Genomic DNA, 24,058 nt, shown 5'->3' with positions numbered 1-24,058 from the left:
GAGTGTGTCTGTGTGTGCATTTCTGTGTCCATGTATGTGTGTGTGGTGAATGTATGTCTGTTTAAGCATGTGCGTGTGCATTCATATATGTCTGTGTATGGTCATGTGACTATGATGTGTGCCTGTGTCTGTGCCTGTCCCTGTGAGCATATGTGCGCATATGCATCTCTGTGTGCATGTATATGTGTCTATGTGTCCATGTGTCTGTGTGTCCTTCCATGTGTACGTGCATGTGTCTATGTGCATGCGTCTCTGTGTGTGCATGTATCTATGTGTCTGTGTGTCTATGTGTCTGTGTGGTCATGTGACTATGGTGTGTGCCCGTATGTATCTGTGCCTGTCCCTCTGAGCATATGTGTGCATGTGTGTCTGTGTGTGTGCATGTATCTGTGTCTATGTGTCCATGTGTCTGTGCATCCTTCCATGTGTGCATGCACGTAGATATCTGTGTGTGTGCTTGTATCTATGTGTCTATGTGTCTGTGTGGTCATGTGACTATGGTGTGTGCCCGTATGTATCTGTGCCTGTCCCTCTGAGCATATGTGTGCATGTGTGTCTGTGTGTGTGCATGTATCTGTGTCTATGTGTCTGTGCATCCATCCATGTGTACTTGCATGTGTCTGTGTGCATGCGTCTCTGTGTGTGCATGTGTCTGTGTGTGCATGTACCTGTATCTTGTGTCCACATGTCTGTGTATGCATGCATGCGCCTGTGTGTGTGCACATGCATCTATATCTGTGTGCCCATGTGTCTGTGTGTGCCTGCATGTGACTGTGCTTGTCCCTGTGAGCATGTGTGTGCATGCATGTCTGTGTCTGTGTGTGCGTGTGTATCTATGTGGCAGTGTGCATACAAGTGTCTGTGTCCATGTGACTGTATGTGTGCATGTATGTGTCTGTGTGTCTGAGTATGGTGTGTGCATGTGTCTGTATGCCCCCATGAGTCTGTGTGCGTGCATGCATACAGACGGGAACGTGGCCTCCACATTTCTAGAACACTGCCTTCTAAAAGAAGCTGGATGTTCAGTTCTGGGTCAGGACACCTGCGGGAATCTCAGCCTCCACAGGGGCTTAGACTTGCCAAGACCAAGGGACAGGGCTCAGTCACAGCGGGGAAATGATGACTAACAGGGGAAGAGGCTTTTGACATAGAACAGGAGGAAAATCCTGACCCCAGGACTGATGCCCCATTCCAGAGCTGTGGAGCGAGGCGTGTCCCTTTCCTCCGAGCACCCAGGGATGCTCTGGCACCAGGCCTGGCATTAAAGACATCAGCAGATACCAGAGAGGTATTTCAGCTGAGAGTCCAGGCAGGAAGAGTCTTCCATATTTAACTTCTGTTCTGTGAAACACTCACACCTTGGTCCCACTTAGCTCATCGATGAGACACCGTGGGCCTCCCTGCGGTATAGAGTTCTTGGCAAAGGCTGAACAAACGGGGACTCACCTTTCTTGGGCAGGAGCCAATGTGATGCCTGGGGACGGCTCCTCCGGTGTTCACACCCACTGGCTCCGGTAGGACAAAAGAATTCTGTCCTTCATCAGTTTGTGCCTGGAGCCTGCAGAAGGGCTTGAAGTGGATGAACTGTTCCCTCTGCTCCTCACTCTGGGGCTTGTCCAGCTGGTCTCCCACTGTTCTAGCACACCACCAGGTAGTGAGAGCTAAGCGAGTTACGAGCAGACGTGGAGCACTGAAGAGAAGCAGGGGCACCCCACAAGGCACTGTGTGAAGCACTTTGTATGCGTGCACAACTGGGAAATGTCTGTTTGCCTCTCATGTCTGGTTCATTGTGAATGCAGTGCCTCGAATGGTGTCTTGCCTTTTACCAAGGCCAGGATCCCGGCTAAATTATTTCTCACATTTCCTCTCTGCAGGAGCAATAAATGACCAGCTGAATTCCCTTCCAACATTTACTCAAGGGCTATATTGTTGAGTTGAGTGTAAATATAGAGTATTATGCAGAGATATTTCTAGCTCATTTTTTTCTAGCTATGTGTTATTACTTGCTGTGCAACCAACCACCCTAAGAGTTGGTGGCTTAAAATGCAGTCATCTTATTTTCTGGGTTGGCAGGCGAAGCTGCGCTGGGATGCTTGATTCTTGGCTGGTCTCTCCTGGGGTCACTGATGAAGCCGCAGTCAGCTGGAGTAGATCGGCACACTACAGCCTCATCGACGCGTCTGGCGGTGAGTGACAGCTGCTGGCTGCACTACCTCAGAAAGGGTCCATCGCCACTTTTGCTTCCTTCTAGTGCTCCAAGACAGTTATGGGTTCAGTCCAGATCCAGATCCCAGGACCTCCTCTTCTTGACGGGAGCTGTGGCAATGTCACTGTGCCAAGGGCTGTGTGCAGCAGGATGAGAGGAAGTGTTGCAGCCCCTGTTACAAACACATCACATGGGGCCAAATATTCCAGAAGGAAGGAAGATTAGCATGCGTCGATGCATACTTATACACACACATACACATGTACACAAACACACCTGTGTGCATTTCCATGTGGACATGGATTCATTTATTTAGTCCCACCGTATGAAAAAAGTGTGCTGGACCCTTTGCAAGGCATTACTCACATTCTTGAGATAATAGCACTCAACTCTCACTTAGAGATGGGGGAACCAGAGCAGATAACTCAGCATGGCCATGGGGCTATAAGGGACAGAGCTGGCATCTGGACCATCATCCCCTGTGAGCCTGGGCTCTTGCTGTGTCTCTTGCAACACTCACCTCAGTAAACCTAGAAGCACAGCAGTTGCCAACTACAGCACTGATTTTCTACCTCCAAATGTTTAAATAAAAGGATGGTAAAAATTTGTTTTTTATTATATTGTTACATAAGACAAATTTTAAGCATTATATTTCTTGACCCAAAATCCAGGTTACATAAGTTTACTTAAGGCAAATTAAACCATAAGTGAAAGTCTGCAAGTTCTGTGTTGCTAGCTTCTCCACCTGAAGCCATTTCTTCCCTCCCGTGGCCCAGCCAGGGACAACTACTCTCAAACCCCCACCCTACACCCACCGACCCTCCCCGCTAACCTTGGCCCGTGATTCCCTGGCTGCTCAAAGCGTGTCCTGCGGGAGAGCAGCACTGTCATCACCGGCACTTGTTAGAAATGCAGACTCTCGGCCTGGCGCGGTGGCTTATGCCTGTAATCCCAGAACTTTGGGAGGCCAAGGCAGGTGGATCACGAGGTCAGGAGATCGAGACCATCCTGGCCAACATGGTGAAACCTGGTCTCTACTAAAAAAACAAAAAATAGCTGGGCGTGTTGGCACGCACCTGTAGTCCCAGACACTCAGGAGGCTGAGGCAGGAGAATTGCTTGAACCCCGGAGGTGGAGGTTTCAGGGAACTGAGATCATGCCACTGCACTCCAGTCTGGTGTCAGAGAGAGACTCCATCTCAAAAAAAAAATTAAATAAATAAATAAATACATGAAAGAAAAAAAGAAATGCAGACTCTCGGGTTCCAGTGACCCACTGGACCAGAGCTCGCATGCCTGCAAATCCCCAGGTGTTGTGTGCATGCATTAGAGTTTGAGGAATGGTGCTTGAACAGATATTTCAGTAAGCAAAACTGATTCAGCTGCTTCTTTAATATTATGGACTAAACTCAATTTTTGGTCTTTACATTATTTGTATATAAACCAATTGTTAAATAACCCCAGGTGAATCTAACATGCAGCGAAACTTGAGAATCACTCTGGACCCGTGCTACTCAAAGTCTATGGATCAGCAGCAATGGCAGCAGCCCAGGGCCTCCACCTGGCTACCCAGCCCAGGCATGGGGGTTGCCGCCTCTCCAGCACCCACCCTGCCCTCTTTTGTGCCGTCCTGCCCACACACCACACCCAACTTCACACCCACCAGCAAACCACTGACTGTTCTTTTGACTTCATAAATACACCCAGTCTTCCCTTCCCATACCTACCCTGTGATGTGGCCTTGGCACGCCTGTCACTGACAGCTGGGGTGACACTCCCTGGCTGAGTGGAGGACCCACTGCTGAATGTCAGTGCTTCACCCTGCCCACCTTCACCTGGAGGTTGGAAGAGTTAAGTTCTCATGAAATCCTCACGTGTACCCCATACTTTATTACCAAGGGTGGCCATGAGACACAGCTTGGGCCAAAGATGTCTCCTGGGGGGTCTCTGTCCACCTTTTTCACTTCTTGTCTTGACCTCACATGTGATATCGGGGGCAGTAGCAGCCATCTGGGAGCCAGGAAAGACCACAAGGACTATACAGATCCAGCTCCAACCGCACTGAGCTGCTGAGTCAGTAGCTCCTGCTTCCAGACTCTTCCAGGTATGGAAAACTCCATTGTTCAGCTCCTAAATAACACTCAGCCATGTTCAGTCTTCTGTCATTTGTTGTGGTACCATTTCTATGTTGTATACACACACTTGCTAAAAGGGCTCTTTCTTTAAAGGAGATATTACCGTACGAAATAAAGAAAACAAGAAGGCAATAAAAAAAAAACTGTATCCAAATTATATCGAAATTAGCTTTGCCACTGATTTCTGCATAAGTCTGGAGAAGTCACTGATCTACAAGGACCTGAAACTTCAAAATTTTTCCCACTTTTCCTCTCTGTCTTTTTAGTGAAAACGTTGGAGAGAGACGGAATTGAACAAAATTCCAAAGACCTGTAATTCCCTTATGTAATGACGAACGCATCCATCTAATAGACAAAATTGGTGCTATAAATCTATGTCCCAGATTCTGCATTATGGACTCAAGTATAGCACCACACTCTAGAATATACTTTTAAAGAACAAGTTGACACACTAAGAATTTATACAGACAATGGAAAATAATTAAGACTCTGTGTCTTAGTCTGTTTTGTGTTGCTGTAACAGAATATCTGAGACTGAGTAATTTATAAAGGCAAGAGGTTTATTTAGCTCAGTTCAAGGCCATGGCCCTGGCTTCTGGTAAGGGCTTTTGTGCTGCATCATAACATGGCGGAGATGGTCAAAAGGGAAGCGTAAACGCAGGGAAAGAGACCAAACAGAAGGAGGAACCCTCTTTATAACAACCTGCTCTGGCTGGAGCGCTAATCCAGCCTCAAGGAAGAAAGAACTCACCACTTCAAGAATAGCACCAAGCCATTCATGAGGAATCTGCCCCCATGACCCAAACACCTCCCACTAGGCCCCACCTCCAAACACTGCCACACTGGGGATCACATTTCAACATGAGTTTTGGTGGGAATAAATAATTCATACTCAAACCATAGCACTCCAGAAAATCCATGTATTAAACAAATAGATCTAGATGAATTTCTAGTAAGAAAAGGCTCTACTTTTCATTATTTTGTGATCTAAAGACCTACTGTGTGTAGAGCAAGTAATTGGAGTATTTTGTTTTTCAGTATCTGTGTCAGATCATCTTTTCTAAAGGTGGACACAACACTACTTCCCATCCCACATCTATTCCTGGATATGGCCCTGATACTCCTCTCAGTGAAACGTGGGGTCTCTGCTCCCTCCCCTTGAACCCAGGTGGATTTGAGACTCACCCTGAATAGAAGGAGTGTGACGTGACCTGACCTCTGAGGCTAGGTCAGAAAAGATCATGCAACCTGTCTTTTACTAGAACACTCAAATCGGAGCCTTGGCTTTCCTCTTACGAAGTTTAATACCTCAAGGCTGCCATGCTGTGAGAAAGGCCAATGTCGTTCATGTGGGGAGACCACGTGTAGCACACCAGAAGTTACAGTTACCCGGCTGACCCCCCAGTAGCCCCAGGCCCCCACTTTTCTGGCTGCATATACACTCTGACAGCACCTGCCTGAGAGAATGAGGCTGGATGCGCCCAGCCCACCCCTCCAATATTCCCAACCCTCAGCAGTTTTCATGCTATACATTCTGGGGCAACCTGGGCAGCAACAGGTAGCCAGGACTGTACTTGAATTCGTCTGACGCCATCTGTTGTTTCTCGTGTGGGCACCTGGATCTCAGCAAACACCACTGGTGCAGACTGAATTCTGAAGCCACATCCAACTTCCACCTTCTAGGTGCACAGAGGCCTCTGTGACCTCTGCCCTATCTTGCACCCTCTGCTGAGAAGACCCCTTCTTTCTACTCTTCCAGGCTAGTCACTTTCGCATTCTGAGTCTTGGCTGCATCTTGCCGAAGCACCCCTGCTCCTGCAGCCCCGGTGCCTGCCTGGATCGCCATTTTGCGCCTGGATCGCCATTTTGCGCCTGGATCGCCATTTTGCACCGTGTCAAGCAAAGTGAGGCTTCGCACACTAGGCAGGGCCTCTGAACGCCCTTCTTCCATGAGGGACCACAGCCTTTCATCTCTGTCTCTGGGGTCTGCCACAAGGTCTAGCAAATGGCAAGTCCTCAATACACGGTGAATGAACTACTCTTGAAAACGTATCCACTGTCGCGGGGCTTAGAGCCAAGGCTGCCAGCCACAGGCAGGAGCATGCACACACATGCTCAGAGGAGAGGGGCCTCCTCAGACTGGGAGTCCTGGGGGGGAATGCAGAGCACGTTCTTTCAAGAGGCAGGGAGGTGCCCAGGAGAAGCCCAGGAAGAGTAAGCATTGGCTGAGCACATAATGTGTGCTAGGCTCTGGGCATAGGACGTGGGAACATAAAATATGATTAAGAAACAGATTTTCAGTCAAATGAGAGAGGCAACAAAATAATTTCTAAACTTTTGGGGTTTTTTCCAAATCAAAACAGTAATCAAGGATCAAGTTGAAAATCAGGAAAGTACATAACATAGCAAATGAAATCCACATGTAACTCCATGCCTGGAGCTACTCATGGTGGTACTGGCGTCTCCTGCAGTCCCTTCCCACACATGCACACCTTTCTCTGCATGCGTGTAAGTGCCCACGGCTTGGATTCCCGCTGCATCACACTGCAGCCACAGCGTGCATTGCATGCTTGACACAGACACACTTCACTCAACTTCTAGGAGGCTCCAGGCTTTCCACCTTCCCCAATCAGGTATGAATGTGAACGTGTAGCCAAACCACTACATCCAGACCTCTGATTATTTCCGAAGGATAGATAGGTGTTTAAATAGGTTTTTTTTTTTAAATGGCAAAAACAACATGTTTATGTTTATGAATTGAAATCATACCAATGCATAGAAAATTAAAACCATGGAAGTTCCTATTTCCACTCTGCTCCTCATGACTACATACCATTAACAATGTGGAGAACAGCTTTCAAGAATTATCTGAATAAATATTTAAACTTCACTCCCAGAGAATAACATATTCACACAAATGTTTAACATATTTTCCTCTAGCTTTCCATCCTTAGTAGTTTACCACCTCTAGCTTTCCATCCTTAGTAGTTTACCACGGACATTGACCCATATAAATACATACTCAGCACAGCCCTGGCCAATGGGCCAGGGATTTAAAATAATGTAATCATTATTTTAAGAACATCATGATAGCTGCATCATATTTAACCATCCCCTTTTGACAGACATTTAGTTTTTTTCTGACAGTTCATTACTTGAAGTCAAGATGCACATACTCTGCGTGTATCTTAGAAATGTTTTAATGGTTCTGTTATGGGGCCAAGGATATAAGGGAAGGACCTCAGTGAACCTTTCAGTGAAACTTTCAAGACAAGAGATTCAACCTCCCCAGAGATCCCAAGAGCTGCCTCAGGTGCCTTTACTGAGCAACTGGAATCTCTGAGGCTGGGCAGTCATTTTGGAAAGATGTATCTTCCCTAACTTCAATGTGCGTTTTCATCATTACAAGTAAAGATGCACAGCCAGGCATGGTGACTCACGCCTGTAATCCCAGCAGTTTGGGAGGCTGAGGCAGGTGCATCACAAGGTCAGGCGTTCGAGACTAGCCTGGCCAACCATGGTGAAACCCCATCTCTGCTGAAAATGAAAAAATTAGCCAGGTGTGGTGGCATGCACCTGTAATCTCAGCTACCCCGGAGGCTGAGGCAGGAGAATCACTTGAACCTGGGAGGCAGAGGTTGCAGTGAGCAGAGATCACGACACTGCACTCCAGCCTGGGTGACAGAGTGAGGCTCCATCTCAGAAAAAACAACAACGACAAAAACCAAAAAACAAGAAAAGATGCACGTATGTTTTTCCATATATTTGTTTCTTAGTTATTTCCACTTCTTCCCACCTTTTTCTCCATTGCATGAACTCAGTTTTTAATAAGGTTGTTTGTGTTTTCTTCTTTGCTGTGGGAAGATTATTAAGCATTTAATTTGTTGCAAATGTTTGTTTCCAGATTATTATATGCTTTTCAATTTTGTTTACAGTGCCTGTTGTACAGAATGTGTACATATATTTAATCTTTATCAATTATTTTTCTCTTGGGATTACTGGTAAGATGTTCAGGCTGAATTTATTCATGCTTTTAAAATACTTATTTATCAATGCTTTTAAAATACATTCAGAACTTTTTATGAAATGGGGAGGTATAAATTGACTTTATAGCCCACCTACCTACTTCCAAAGTGCTCCACATTGACTAATTCAGCTCTCCCCGCCGGCTCCCACACATTCACTAGGCTCTTGGGGCTGGCATCTGTGTCAGAGTTCTCTGTCTGACCTACTTGTCTGCATGGCAGATTGAATGTATGGTTCATAAATTCTTTCATACACCTCCCTTCAAAAGTGGAGTCTAATTTGCCTCCTTGATTCTGGGCTGGCTTAGAAACTTGCCTATAATCAATAGAATCCTGCGGCACTGACCCAGAGTGGCTGTGGAGATGGGGCAGGAGAGCGTGCAGCCTTGACCGTGTTCACACTCACTTTTGGAGCAGAAGCCTCGGCATGTGAAGTCTGGCCATCCTGACACCATGCTGGGAGGAAACCCAGGGAGAGGTCATGTGTAGGTGCTCCTGGTCCAGGCTCTGAGTGAGCCCAGCCTGGGCAAAGACTCCAGTCCCAGCCATGTGAGTCTTCTCAGCTGAGGCCCCAGGAGCCACGGAGCAGAGATAAGCCGTCCCCACTGTGCCCTTTCAAATTCCTGACACACAGATCCATGAACTCTAAGTTTTGGGGGCAGTCTGTTATGCAACAGTAGAAAATCAGAATAGCCTGTTAACTACATGCCAGTAACTAGAATCTTACATTTCCAATTAATGTGTTTTTTTTTTTATTGTGGCAAAACACACACACACACACCATAAAATTTACATAATCTTAACCATTTCATAGTATAGAGTTCAGTAGTGCTAAGTATATTCATATTGCTATGCAAGGATTCTCCAGAACTTTTTCATTTTGCACGTATGCAACTCTATACCCTTTAAATAATAACTCCCATCTCCCCTTCCCCAGACCCTGACAACCACCATTGTACTTTCTGCCTCTGAGTTTGAGAACTCTCAGTATGTCATATAAGTGAAATCATATCGTATGAGCCTTTTTGTCTCTGGCTTATTTCACGAAGCTTAGTATCCTCAAGGTTCATCATGTTGTAGCCTATGACAGAATTTCTTTTCTTTTTAAAGCTGAACAATATTTCACTGTATGTGTTTAGCACATTTTGCTTATCTACTCATTTGCTGATAGACACTTGGCTTGCTCCCACATTTGAGCTGTGGTGAATAATGTTACTATCAAAATGGGCATGTGCATATCTCTTCAAGACTCTGCTTTCAATTATTTTGGATATATACCCAGAAGTGGGACTGCTGGATCATATGGCAAATCTATGTTTAGTGTTTTTGAGGAACCTCCACACTATTTTCCCTAGCAACTACATCCTCTCACAGTTCCCCAAGTAGTGCACATGGGTTCCAATTTCTAAACATCCTTACCAACCCTTGTTATTTTCTGTGATTTTTTGACAGTAGCCATACTAATGGATTTGAGGTCAATTAATGTAATTTGAACACTTCGTTTTATTATCTGGTAGGACATTTCTTCACTGAAAAAAATGTAGTACTGTAGCCTGATTATTCTTTCATGAACTTTTGAATAATTCTGTCAAGCTCAAAAGGCAATATAATATTGGCATTCTGATTGAAATAGCATTATATAGGTCTTACACATTTCTTGACAGTTTTTTGTAGATATTTCATCTTTGATTGTTCTGCTAACGCCACACCAGTGTTGGTGTGGGCCCAGGTGCCAAGGGCACCTAGAAGCGGGGATGCCGAACTTGCAGGAAGGATGCTGGGAAGAGGTGATGATCAAGCTAAGCCTTTGAACCTCAGAGGAGATTAGCAAGAGGCAAGAGGCAGCCAACTGCAGGTGGGGGAGGTGTGGGACTATGTAATGTGTGTGTGTGTGCATGTGCACATGTGGGACCATGGAGTGTGTGTGTGTGCAGGCATTTGTGTGTGCACATGTACTTGTGCATGGCAGGAGCAGGAGTGACTCGGTGTTCTGGGCACCTAGAGAAATGGGGATGAGGCTGGAGGGTGAACAGGGACTGATAGGACAGCCTTGCCTTATATCTTTCCCAAGCCTGTTCTGTGCCAGTAGTGGGCTTCGAGAGGAGGGCCCCAGAGGCGGATCTGCACTTGAGACAGCTCACTCTCCTGGCAGTCCTGGAGGCAAGAGGCACAATGCAGCAGGCAGGGAGAGCTTGCAGGAAGCTACTGAGATGATCCAGCAAGAGAGGAGTGTGCATACAGGGCCAAGGGTGGAAAAGATGCAAGAGAGAGGCAGGAAATACTTAGATCTAGTGATGAGGAAGAGGAAGGAGCACAGGGGCTGAGGGAGTTTCTGTTGTGGATTCCTGGGTTACTAAGTATCATTATCAGAGGGAGGGGCATGGAAAGGGAAGCCCAAGGGGCTGGAGGGAGCAGACAGAGAATGGGTTCACTGAGGCTGCTGCCCCAGAGAACTTCCCAGAGATGACGTTGGGTAAGGGGTAGGAACAGGAAAATATGCAGGGCAGCCAGTTGTGAACATAGGAAAGCTCAGTTGGTAGCGGTGAGTCCTGCCCCTGGGGCCACTCCATTCTGACAGAGAAGGTCTGGTGGGTGGAATCCAAGGAGGCTGAGGGCTTGGGGAGAAGGTCTCAGAAGAGAGGGAAGAACCTGTCAAGACGGGGCTCCCAAGTCACTCTCCAGGGCTGGGCCAGGCTCTGGTGGAGACAGAGACCCTCTGGTTTGGGTCCCCAAGAAACAATTTGCATCTTTGTTTTTACTCTAATTCGGCACCAACTTAGTCTTAAGGAGCGACTGAAACAGTTGGCAGAGCCCAACTCACCAAATATACATTTCTGTAATATTTCAAGCTCTGAATAGAAATTCCAGGAAGATCAGCATTTCTGGGCAGTGTCTAAGGAGAAAGAACATTTTCATCTTCCGGGAAAAGCCTTATGCTGAGAGCAAGACAAGAACACAGTGCCCACGAGGTCTAAAAGTTGACCCGCTGTCCTGCGGAGTTCAATGCGACGTTCTCTCTAAATGTCTGGGCCTCTGGCATTACAGGAATGCGGCTTCCCTTCTGCCTGCCTGGGAGTTCTGTGGGAGGCTTCTGTTCTCCTAGACTTTTCTAGGTGCATGACTCCTGGCCTGGCCTAGGACCTGGGCTTCCCCTCGCCCATGGTGCCCCTGACTGGCTGTGGTGCTCTCCTCCCAGGAAACCACCGAAAAGCACAGATAGAGAAACGTCCTCATCATGTTGTGTCCTACTTGGGGCTTGCTGGAAGCCAGAGCTGTCTGCATCTATTTGTCTACAGTGCACGGGGTCTGTCATTGTCCCACACAGTATTCTGGGTTCCAGAAATGCCAAGAAAACTGAGCACGGTGGGTGAGGAAAAAAAATGCACTTCAGAGACAAATACAAAAGCAAACAAGCCCTGAAAACTTGGGTCCCTGTGCCCTGGCTCTGCATCTGGGAGATGCAGAGGCTGGATGGCACGTTGGGGAAGCCCTCTGGGTCCCTTCTTTCCACCAAGTGTCAAACAGGCATCTAGGGAGCTTGCCGAGGGAGTCACATGGAATAGCAGACAAAGCTCAGTCTCCACCCTTCCCTCCTAGGGTTCCTCCCTGCCCTGCCTGGCGCTGCCACTCTGGTCCTTAAGAGAGACACCGAAGCAACAAGGCACCAATTGAAGCTGGTGGTCTTCCTGAATCACCTTCATGACAACATCCAAACAGGTCCTGCCAGCTTTAATCTGACCCTTTAGGTTTGAGCTCCCTTTATTTCCCCACAATTGTTTAGCTCACCTCTATTTCATCTGGATCTGAAGAGCAGGGCCACCCTTTTAGAGCAGCCAGGCGGCTCCGTGGTGAGGCATAGGGCTTACCTGGTTCTACCAAGAAAGGATGCTTGGCCACTGGCAGGGTGGAGTTCTTGTCCAGCCCAGAGCCAAATCCTGAGGTCAGTAATGCTGGAAGCCCATGTCTGTGTCTTAGGTCCAGACAGGTCAGAAACGCCTGGAGTTTGGAATATCTATAACCGTGTAGAAGTGCTAGTGACTGAGGTCCATCCTTTGACCAATGCTGGGCTCTCCATCAGCCCCTGCATCGCACTCCATCACACCCCAGCCTCAGTCTCCCCTGAAGGGCAAGTATCTCCCAGAGCCATGGCTCTCCCTACCCCACTTCCATGCACTGACCTGGCCCTCTGCATAATGTCCAGGACACACTGGAGCCAGGGGCAGTGGGGTGCAGTGTACCCCATCCCCTCAGTAACCTCTGCAGGTATCCAGGGCATTGCAATCGCTGGAGGACAAGATGATGGGGAGGCAGGGCAGTCACAGATGGTTTACAGCTTAGCTCTCTGATCCAGAGACCATTAGGAAGCCCTTTGCTCCCACTGTCTGTGAGTCTGAGTGCTACAGTCCCAGGTGCACCTGGGGCAAGGCTGAAGTAGTAGAATAGACTAGCTGGTGACTGCAGTGCCAGACTCTGGGTGGGACAGATGGGTGACTGCAGACAATCAATGGGATGCAGGAGAGCTTAGGGAGGAGGGAGGTGCCCATGTGGCCCTGCTCTGGTTAAAAAAAAAAAAAAATGTTTGAGGACGGGCTATGGCCCAACACCAATGGTGAGACGGTAGGGCCACCTGGTCACCCCAGCACTCACTGAGCAGCCCTGTGCCACTTTGCCCTGTAGGCACGTGAAGAGCAACAGACAGAATCGTTGCTGGGATTAGGGATGCACACTCTTTTTGTGTCCCAAGAGTGTGACGCATGTTTTTCCTGGAAAGGTATGTGGCAAATCAGAAATTCGAGGTCTAGCAATAGGCAAGGAAGGAAGCTACCGAATTCTGCACATATTGAGTCAAGAGATACATTTCATCTCTATGGTTCTAAAATAGACTGTGATGTCCTCAAATACATCCAGGGCTCCGATTCACAGCTAATACAGCTACACCCAGAACATTCAGATTAGCAAGTGTACCAATGAATCTTACACAAGAGGACCCACACGAGCAGGGCCACAGCGGATGAGCGGATGGCAGCAGGACAGAAATGCAGCTGGACAAATGACCCTCCTTGTTCCAGGCCACTTGAGTGGGATAGACAGCTGTGCTGCAGGCTGTAGGGTCCTTGCCAAGTCCAGACCAGTTAGGAGAGGCTTCCAGTTAGTGATCCCATTGTGAACAAAGTGAAAACAATGGACTGTGTGAAGGTGTGATACTTAATATAATATCCACAGCTTTTTTGTTTTTTTTTTTTGAGATGGAGTCTCGCTCTGTCACCCAGGCTGGAGTGTAGTGGCACGATCTCGGATCTCGGCTCACTGCAAACTCCGCTTCCCGGGTTCACGCCATTCTCCTGCCTCAGCCTCCTGAGTACCTGGGACTAGGGGTGCCTGCCACCAAGCCCAGCTAATTTTTTGTTATTTTTAGTAGAGATGGGGTTTCACCATGTTAGTCAGATTGGTCTTGAACTCCTGACCTCAAGTGATCTGCCCGCCTTAGCCTCCCAAAGTGCTGGGATTACAGGCGTGAGACACCGCACCCGGCCAATATCCACAGCTTTTAAAGGTCAGGATAAGAATGAAGGGCAGAGAATAAACTTAGAAATAACAAAGAAGATTATTTCCCTTGACTCAAAGTTAGCTTTCAACCAAAACCTGTTTTTGTGAGGGAATTTAGAGCACTAAACTATTATTAGAGTACTGAAATGAATGAGCTGTATCTCTAGGTTTAGTATATAAGAAAAAACCTGTTAAGGTACTATGCACATTAAGCTGGGCACAGTGGTTCATGCCTGTAATTCCAGCTCTTTGGGAAGCTAAGAGGGCAGATCACTTGAGGTCAGGAGTTCGAGACTAGCCTGGCCAACATGGTGAAAACCCTGTCTCTACTAAAAATAGAAAAATTAGCCAGGTGTGGTGGAGTGCACCTGTAGTCCCAAATACTTGGGAGGTTGAGGCAGAAGAATTGCTTGAACCCAGGAGGTGGAGGTTGCAGTAAGCTGAGATCGTGCCACTGCACTCCAGCCTGGGTGACAGAGTGAGACGCCATTTAAAAAAAAAAAAAAAAAAAAAAAAAGACACGATGCACATTAATCAGCTCATAGTTCTTTGTTGTGGAGCCACTTGTCACAAAGGCACTATGGAAACGGTGAGGAATTGGGAGAGAAAAGTAAAGCCAAAAGAGGCAAGAGGTATCTGAAAGCATTCCAAGACTGGGTTAGGATTGGTGGGATTGCCCGGTGCAGAGTCCTCTCCAAGGTCCTCATAAATACAGGGTTTCCACGGGAGATCTGCAGCAGATGAGTGCCTCTTACAGTCAATCTGTGACAGTCAATCATCTATGCCTACCAGCCCAGGCCAGTCCCTGCGCTTAGACAGCATCTCAGAAACCACGCACACCACCTATCACATCTCGACTCTTTCGACTGCCCTACGCGTGCTGTGCCATTACCCTATGGGGCACTCAACGGAACAACAAGGTTTCTTATAAAGGAGACACATGGGTGATGGGCTGAGGCTGAGATGTCAGACATGAAGGTTGGCTACAGAAACACATAGGCTTTATTAAATGCACTTTTAGAAACCGCAAATAATTAACAGTGGAATTGGTACCAATCTTTTGTAGGATGAATTGGGCTTCCCCGGGGTCTACCCTAAAGCTAATGCCTCGGGCCACCCCACAGCATGGCTACTGGGTTTCCACTGGGAAACTGTCCCAGGACTTAATCCCATTAGGATCTTCAGGGATAAACTCCTGTCTCTCAGACCACGCCAGCTGAGGGTCTGTACCACCAACATGTGAAGACCAACTTCCTCCTATAGGAGGAATGACAGAAGACTTGTATGCAAGACAGAAGAGTGAGTTTCTATAACACTTCATTTATTTGCTTTTCCAAGCAGGGGCGTGGGGGGTGGTTCCAAATGTATTTCAGGTAAGATTACTGTATCTCCCTTTCAGAAAGATCTGTAGTTTAAAGTTGAGGCAATGGAATAAAACTTTTGTAGTTAGAATGATCTGAAATGTGTTTGCTTTCTGGTTTTGTTTTGGGCCCTGGAGTTTTCTGAAAGAGAGGAAACCTAAGGAAGTAACAGATGGAGGTAACATCTGAAAGTGCCTGCTCAGTGAGGTCAAGTGATAGATAACAGCTGAACTTGTTGGAGACCTAAGAATTGTTCAAAATAGAAATTTACCCTAAGTGAGCCCTTTTTGAAACACCCAGTTTAAAATCTACACAAGTACTCTCTCCTTCAGACTCATTCTCTAAATGCCACACCAGTATTTAAAAATGAATTTTATTGACACAAAATTCAGTTAAGAACTAAAAACCAAGCAAAAAGTGTTTTCACACTGAACACTGATTGCAACTTCCAGAGCAAAAGGCCCATGCCTCTGAAATAATGCTAATTGAACTCTTAAATTATTTTTACGTAACTAAACAGGCGAAGTTATCCCCTGGGTTGTGCCTTTGGAAGCAGCTTTTATTTTTATTATTTTCTACCTGTGTATAATGTTTCCTGGTTCTGTTATTTTTGGTTCTAACAGTTATTTTTGATCCCGAAGCTTATCTGTTGTTGTTCTTTAGAATTTCCATTTTTCTTTGTTTTTGGTAATTTAACAGGTCATTTATCATACAATAGTTTAAGAAGATTTACATTTTGTTATCTGAATCATGCTTGCATCTTGAATCATCACATACTACAAATGGAGGGTGGTGGTTTGTTGGTAATCTGTTTTAAAAATGTTTCCATCTTAGAGAATGCATCACGTAAGTTTATAAGGTAATATGAATCTAAGTTTAGTTATGTTAAAGCTAAATTTCATAAGCTATTGCTCACATGCCTTTCCTATACATTCTCATAAATCTTTAGCCCACATGGCTATGTATGCACCCTGGGCACATTCCTGTGCATGTGTCCGTCCACCCCAAGTGAGTGCAAACGCACTGTCCCAATCCTCACCCTTGCCAACGACAGGTTGTAGGCTCCAGACTCTGGGCTCTGCTGCTTGCTAGCTGAATGATCTTAGACAAACCACGTCACTTTTCTGAGATCGTTTCTTTTTAACCATATTCTTTCCAGGATTTTGAAAACCAAGCGTTAATGTTGTCACAGTTTGTTAAATGAAAAAGACACTGGATTGAGGACATTTCATTGTCTCAAAGTTTCTCTGGGTAAAGTTTGTATTCTCATGGCATTCTGAGAAAACAAATGGGACCTTCCAGATTCTGGAGCCTATGTCTGCTCATGGCACTCAGGGAAGGCCCAAGGGGAAAGAGGGAGCAGCGTGGGGACAGGAGACACTCTGCACACCTGTCTCCCCAGCGCATCCCTCCTCCACTCTCCGCACAATCCGATATGCTGCCTGGATGTAAGCAAAGCAGTCACGAAGGCACTGAATCATAGCTGGTGCCCGGGTTACTTCAGCTGCTCTCTGAACACAAGTTTAGGATCTCTTAGGAATCATTCAAAATGGGCATCTTGCATAGAGAATGCTGAGAAACCACATTTTTCAAACCTCCCACTGCCAACTTCATTATTCTAATTCCAGTGACGTGGTTAGAGACCTGGTCAGCCTATCTCTAATGTTTTCAGTACTGCTTTGTAGAGATTTTGACACCATGCCTCTAGTGTAGTGATGCTGAGTCAAGAGCTATGGCTCCAAAAACTTCTGTCAATGCACTGCCCCAAAATGACCTTATGCAACTTTCCACTGATACAACAGGCTGTTGTGCCAGTCGCTTACCCCCGTGTTTTGCTGGTGTTGTCAAATTAAAACCCCATACTTCAGTCCTTGCCACTTTACCCACTCATTCAAAGAATTTTGCTGATAATGTGACATCTGTTCAAACTACAGGCCACAGCAGTGCGTTCACTCTGAGATGGAACCTGCATTTTCCAATGTGCATGAGGATCTGAAAGGCCAATGTGAGGGGCACAGGCCAAGCTGGAGTCATGAAAAGACAAGGTTTTATTTGGGGATGGGGTGACAGGACATAAAACTGCTCACCTACAAGATGGTTATTCATCTTACAAGAGGTTAACTAAGGACGCCTTTAAATAGTGCACTTTATAAAGGTACTCAAAAGTCTGACTGACTCCTCTCAGAACGTCATTGACAATTTTTAGGAACTGCTTTTATATAAAGGAAAGCACAGAGGTGTGCAGGATGGGAGGGGGTTGGTGGAGGGAGGGCATCCCCTCCCACTGCCTCCAGTGCCTCCCTGTGTGCCACACCTCTCCAGCCAGTAAAAGTCACACTGGACATCACATCTCAGCAAGCGCAGAGCCTCTTCAGAGGGCAGAGCAGGTGTGACCTGGAGGACGACCAAACATTTTCTAATTAAACAATGAAATGTTCAGTACGCTCCATGAACCTCAGCATAGCACTGACTAGTGCCTCAGATAGAAATCTTACATAAGAAAATAACTTTCTATTCTCTGATAATAGTAATAACTCCCTAGAAAATATGATTTAAAATTAATGAGAAAAATAAGTCTGGTAGAGCACCTTTATCTCAATGTTAAATGTGGAAGAAATTAATTGCTTATAATTTTTGAACTGAGTTTTAAAGTTTTTATCAAAAAAAAATTATCTTGCCTATCATGACTCAACCAGAATCATGTTTACACCCTGCATGAATTAGGATAAGTCTGGTCCTATTGCTAACATGTCTCTCTTCCAGAGATCTGGACTTGTCTTTCCTTCAATATCTCGCCCCTGTACGCCTTAAGGAGAGTTAGCAGGTTTTCCTTTTCTACTCTAAAATGGGAATGGAGGGGGCCTTCATTTTTATTTTAATATCACCTATACTCTAATGGGGTTATTAAAAACTGACATTTCTGATAGGTAACATAAAATGAAATGTCATCAGCTGGAGATACAGAGGGATGTGTTTAGAGGTGAGGTGAGTTTGGAATTTTTTTTTTTTTGAAGTTTATATCAAAGTAATTTTGTATTTTTAATGAATTAGTTTATTTTATCAGACATTAACAAATTATAATTGTATATGTTTATGGGGTACAAAGCGATGCTGTGATATGTGTATACAATGCGTCATGGCTGAATGGAGCTAATTAACATACTATCCAATACTTAGCATTTTGGAATGAGTTTTGAAATACTTCATCAAATAAGGCCTCCAAAACTCCACAAAAGGTAACTGCAGGTGGTGACTGGGTGGGGGGTACACAAAGCTTCAGGGCACTATTCTCTGTCTGCCACTGTGTACCACTGAAATTTTCCATAATAAAAAAGTTTAAAAATAGATTTCTCCATCTTTTTTTTAACAAGGCCCTCTTGATTATGAGGATTCCGTTTTCATGCAGGATACGGGGGCAGGGTGAGAGAGGGTGCCGATCAGCTACTAAGTCAGGCTTGCTCCTCGCAAAGAAAGGGGCTGGCGGTGGAGAGATGGAGAGAGAGGGGAGGGAGAAAACAAGGGGAGGGCGCTTCCTCAGGGCCCACAGGCCTCACACCTGTGGTGTGGACCTCCGAAAGAACGGGCCACACCACCGCCAAACACAGCACGCAATTCATCTAAAAATTCGACTTGTTTCTTCCTGTCCGCGCCAGAACGGACATCAGATTGCCCGCCCGCTTCCTGGCAGCTCCTTTTCATTTCGGCTGCTGCCAGGACTTCGAGACCCAGACCCCTCTTTGAAGACCACTTACGATCCCCGACGCGGCGGCCCCTGAGGTCGCAGCCTAGCACTGAGAAGTTGGCCGGCTCTAGGGGCTGTTATGAGGCTGCTAACCCCACAGGCGCAGGTCTACGCAGCACACACACCACCTCCTTCTTTGGACTCAGACCAAACACGCTGGGCTGTAGGAGGGGAACGGACAGATACACAGACGCGCGCGAGCACGCCCCACCAACTGATTCCAACCAGAAAACGGAGCCACTGTGTAATGCCCAGCCCTCCCCTCCACTACACCCCCGATCAGCCAAGCCTTCGGCCGGTGTCTGCTGCACTAAACACCAGGACATGGCCAGGGAAGTCGCAGGCATCGGTCCGAGCCAGGAGCGCCGCGGCGCCAGCGCATCTGGTGTCGCAGGAGGACTGTGCGCACCTGAAGTCGGGGTGCCAAGCGCCCAAACCTCTGCGTGCAAGGAAACCCCCAAAGGAAAACAGGACTACCAGAAGACTCCTTCCTCTCGTCTTTCAGAGATGCCAAACGGCCCCTCTGGCCGCCTCCTCAAAGCTCGGCTGCCAGAGCCACTCTACTAGGGTCTTGCAAAAAGCGCAAAGGGACCAAAGCCCCTTCCCTAAGAAAAGTGCCCAACTCATCTAGTGAGCCATTCCTTCCTCCCCACTGCCCAGAGAGCGCACACGAAGAGGCAGAAATCACGACTAGGAAAAAGCGAGATTCAAACTGGAACCAAAACAGCGTATGTGCTCGCTCCCATCTCGGCGCCGGGGCTTTGGCTCCCAGGGCTGCAGGCTGTCGCGGCTGCCAGGGGCCAGACAGCTTTCGAAGGCAGGTCTTGCTCTGGCTAGAGGAAGGAGGCTCCCGGAGTCCCTGCTTCCGCCCCGGTCGCCCGTCGGGATTCCCCATCCCAAGCGCGCTTGCACCTTGCCTGCCGCTCCGCTCGGAGGATTAGTCTGTTTCCCTTCCTATTCCCAAACAGACCTAGGTCCCCAGCTCCGCGGCCGCCCGGCTCACCAGCCCCGGCTGGTCTCCTTCGGGTCACTCCGAGGGGTAGCGCGAACCCGCAGAGCCTTGGCCCGCCGCGCGCCCCCATGGCCCTGCTGGGCAGCCTGGCTCCACTACGCTCCCAGTTCTTGGTCTCAGCAGCTCCCATCGACTTCGCACAGCAGCCCCTTCGCGTCTCCCGGGGTGGCAAGGCACCAAGGTGCAGCCCGGGCCAGCACCGACCCTTTCCTCAGCATCTTCTCCGCCGGCTCAGCTCTTCCTCCCGCCCGCCGACCCCGTGTCTCCCAAGTCTCGTCCCGGCGACCACCCGGACTTACCGCGGGCGCCACGCCGCCGCCGGGTCTGCGCGCTCCGAGGCGGAGCCAGGACTAGGACACCCGCCAGCGCCCGGCAGCCTCCCGCTCCCGCCGCCAGCTCGCTGCCCCCGCCGCGACCCCGCCCACTGCGGGCCCCTCCGCCCGCCCCCGCGGCCTGGAGGTCGGGACTTACCTCCGGGACAAGGTGACCCGGCAAGTGCGCCCAAGCGGCCGCCCGCGAGTCTATCCAGCGAGCGAGCATGCGGGGCGGTGCGGCGCCCGCCTCTGCTCCTCCGCTCCCAGGCTCTCTCCTCCTCTGCCCTCCCTTCTGCGCCGCTCCGCTCCCCCCGCCGCTCCCCGCCCTGCGCTAGCCGCCAGCGCCCCCGGCTGCCCCGAGCGCCGGGCGCGGGGCAGCGGCTGCAGCCCGAGCGGCGGGGAGTCGGGAGCTGCGGCGCCGGGGCGGAGCCCAGTCCTCTCGGGAGAGGAAGGGGTGCTGGGAGACTATCGTCGCACGCGCCTGGCCGGCAGGCTGGGCTAGGGGCGCCCTGGGGCCAGCCGCTCAGCTTAGCTTTCGGAGCCTGGCAACGCGCGTGCTGGAGGAGGCGGGCGCGGGCTCCGGGGGAGGAGGGCAGGGAAGAGGAGGAAGGCGCAGCCCGCGCGAAGGTGGCCGCCAACTTTGCCCCAGACCAGGGAGGCCCTAGCGGGGGATCCCGTCCAGAGGGTGGCCCGGGGCCGGTGTCTGACAATGAGGGCCACAGAGGCTGGGGGCGGCGGGTAACTGCGGGGGACTAGGAGGACAGGAATTTGCTGCCCGACTAGAGGAAGGGATGGCTCCCCTCGGTCCTAAAGGCCTCCCCAGGCTCCGGTTGGGTTTTGAGGTTCAAAATGACCCAATTTATGGGTCCGGCGAATGTTCAAGTCCTGACCAGCTAAGCCATGGAGGAGCAAGCGGGCGCGGAGTTCAGACTCCAGAGACCCCCTCAGCCCTGAGCTAGCCTGCTGTTGGCCCATGGCGGGCCCCCCCCCCAGTTGGAATTGGAAGGAAACTAGGGCGGTGGTAAGCCAGTCTGCGTTCTAGGAGGGGAGGAGGTGGTGTTTGCAGTCTAGATTTCATAGAGAATCAAGTATGAAAAAATGATTTACCAGAAAGGGGGTCAAAAGTTATTTGGAAAAGCATCTGTGCGCTCCCGTTTCAACACTAGGCAGAGGCCTCAGTCCTGCCACCGCAGTCTCCTTCTCTGGTGGTCAGAAAAGGTTAAGCTCCAGGGTTCCACGGCTCCCAACCCTCCTAGAGCCTTCCCTCCTGCCTGGTAACCCACCATTGCGATGCGTCTTCCCCAGGTGGGCAGGGGCAGGAGTTAAAGGTGGTGCCGGGAACAAGAGGTCCTTCCTACGTTCCTTTCAGGGGACGTGGCTTCTGGGGAGCCTCCACAGCCCAAAGAGAATGCTGAAATGCAGAGTGCCAGAAGGAGGCATTTGAAGGAGGAGCAGGTGAGTGCAACCAGTACCATCACCTGAATTCCATCCCCATCTTCATGTCTGCAGCCCCGCGAGACATGCCTGATGTTTCTTCCCTTAGGTCTCCGGAGCTGCAAGGCTGTAGTCTGAAACACTCAGAAATGGGCACTGTTCATTTCTCCCATCTAGCAGAACTTCTCAACTTGGAAGAACATGCCACCACACCTTAGTAAAGCAGCTTACTGTTCCGGAGCCCTTTCCTGAATAGAGCAGTTTCCCATCTAAGCCATTAGGTTGAGCAGATACTGTTAGACCCATTTGAGGTGGAGCGTCATTGATCCCATTTATCAGACGAAGGAATTGAAGTTTTAAAAGGGTAATTACGATTCCGTAGTGACCCAATGTGCAGGAGTAGCCTCAAGCTCGGTTCCCTGCCTCTAAGTCACTGCTCTTTCACTTGCCCAGTCTCTGAATTGACTTTTGAGGCAGGTTTTGTTTTGACAAGAGAACACCTGCCTGGGCTGCAGCCAGGACTTGCCTTTGTCTCCTGGGTGCAGTTTGAATTTGAAAGTGGACTCTTCCTAATATAGCAAGCAGGCACCTTGTTGAGTGCAGCCTAACCCGTGGGGCCCCAGGTCACCGCTGGCTGCGTTCCCTCCAAAAGTGAGGGTTGCAGAAATTAAAGGAAGAAAATACTTTTGCAATTGTGTCCTGTATTGAGTTCTTCTGGACCCTTTATACCCTTGATTCTTTGAAAGTTTTCAGGCTTCAGAACTTTACACACAGGCTTTCCCAGCTGATGAGTTGAGCATGGATACTTTTTTTCTTTCTTTCTTTCTTTTTTTTTTTTTCCTGTTTTTACATAGTTTCTCTGTTTTGGAATGAACATGTAACTCCTCTTTCCCAGTTGCAGGGTGGGCTCCCTTGTTTTATACTTGCACATCTCTTTGCCTGGGTACATCCCAAGTGCTGAACAAATACCTAGCAGCTGATAGTTACTGAAAACAAACCACATTGGATTGTGGTGTCAAGAAATTGATGTCTGTTGAAGAAAGACAGTAGTGTGAGAGAAAAAGGAAGAAAATTCATGAAATCAATATAGTGGATTTAAAAATATACTATTATTTTTATTTGTCCCATGCTGCTCACTTAGCTGCAAGATCCCCAGGTGTCTTGTCTGTTGTCTTTTCTTGACACCCCCCCAACACACACACACACACACACACACACACACCCCTTAGTGTTTATGCAATTCAAATGGGCCTTGCACTTCATTGCAAAAGAAACTCACAGGGCCGGGACGTGTATGTAAAGAGACGGATGTCACCCACTCCTGGGAGATGTAGCAGCTCAAAAGGGCTCCTGGTGGGAACCTCAGTGGCCCAGCACACGATGGGCAGTTTCTCTTACCTGTGATTCCCTTATTGTGGCTTGAAATATTATCTAGTATGCTGTGATATAGCATTGAAATAGAGACTTTCAAGAAAGTCAGCGAGGAGCTGTCACATATTAGGCAATGGGACACAGTAGAAATTACCAAGTCTCTTGGAAATTGGGGTAACCTCAACAATGCTTATCTCAGAGGAAGTTACAGAACTTTCAGAGTTAAGAGAGGTCTGTGGACCACCTCCTGTGCTGGGAAGAACTGTCACTCAGGCACCGAGCAAGCTGCCACACCTTCCAGCTAACATTTTTTTTTTAACTCTCAACTTTTAAGTTCAGGGGTACATGTACAGGATGCGCAGTTTTGTTATGTAGGTAAATGTGTTTTTTGAGACAGAGTGTTGCGCTGTGGCCCAGGCTGCAGTGCACTGGCACAGTCGTGGCTCACTGCAGCCTCAACTTCCTGGACTCAAGTGATCTTTTCACCTCAGCCTCCTGAGTAGTTGGGACTACAGACACAGCACCATGCCCGGAAAAGTTTTGTATTTTTTCTCTTTTTGTGTGGAGACATGGGTTTTGCCATGTTACCCAAGCTGGTTTCAAACTTCTCAATGATCCTCTTGCCTCAGCCTCCCAAAGTAGAGGGTCAAGTGCACGTCTGGGTCTGCTCAGTTCCAGCATCAGCAGTGTTGCCCATGCATTCGTTACAGCACTTTGGAAAGAAACAAGGAAGAGAGAAAGATACTATGTTTTAAGCAACTTATATAGTGCTGGTGTATCAGTTATATGTTGCTACTGAACAAACTACTCTGAAACTCAGTGGCTTAAAATGATAATCATTGATATGCTCACAGTGCTGTGGGTTGATGATATGGGCTGAGCCATCTGGGATGGATTGCCTCTGCCTCACAC

At 48.3% G+C, this 24,058-nt stretch overlaps 1 protein-coding gene across 7 annotated transcripts in view; it reads right to left on the bottom strand.

Annotated features, from left to right (window-relative positions):
- The window catches only part of SYNDIG1 (synapse differentiation inducing 1), a 380,966-nt gene that overhangs the window by 189,278 nt on the left and 167,630 nt on the right, over window positions 1-24,058 (bottom strand). For 4 of the 7 annotated variants that reach the window (XM_050745507.1, XM_050745502.1, XM_050745508.1 and 1 more), the window contains exon 1: window positions 20,499-20,675. The gene's annotated coding sequence lies outside the window, so the exon portion shown is untranslated. Of the gene's footprint in view, window positions 1-20,018; window positions 20,102-20,326; window positions 20,452-20,498; window positions 20,676-24,058 lie in introns of those variants that run through there. The other 3 variants (XM_050745505.1, XM_050745503.1, XM_050745504.1) reach the window with 3 other exon arrangements.

Source organism: Macaca thibetana, chromosome 10, assembly GCF_024542745.1.
Source record: "Macaca thibetana thibetana isolate TM-01 chromosome 10, ASM2454274v1, whole genome shotgun sequence".
NCBI lineage: Eukaryota > Metazoa > Chordata > Mammalia > Primates > Cercopithecidae > Macaca > Macaca thibetana.
Note: the sequence above shows the minus strand (reverse complement) of the source record. Positions and strands in the feature narration are given on the sequence as shown.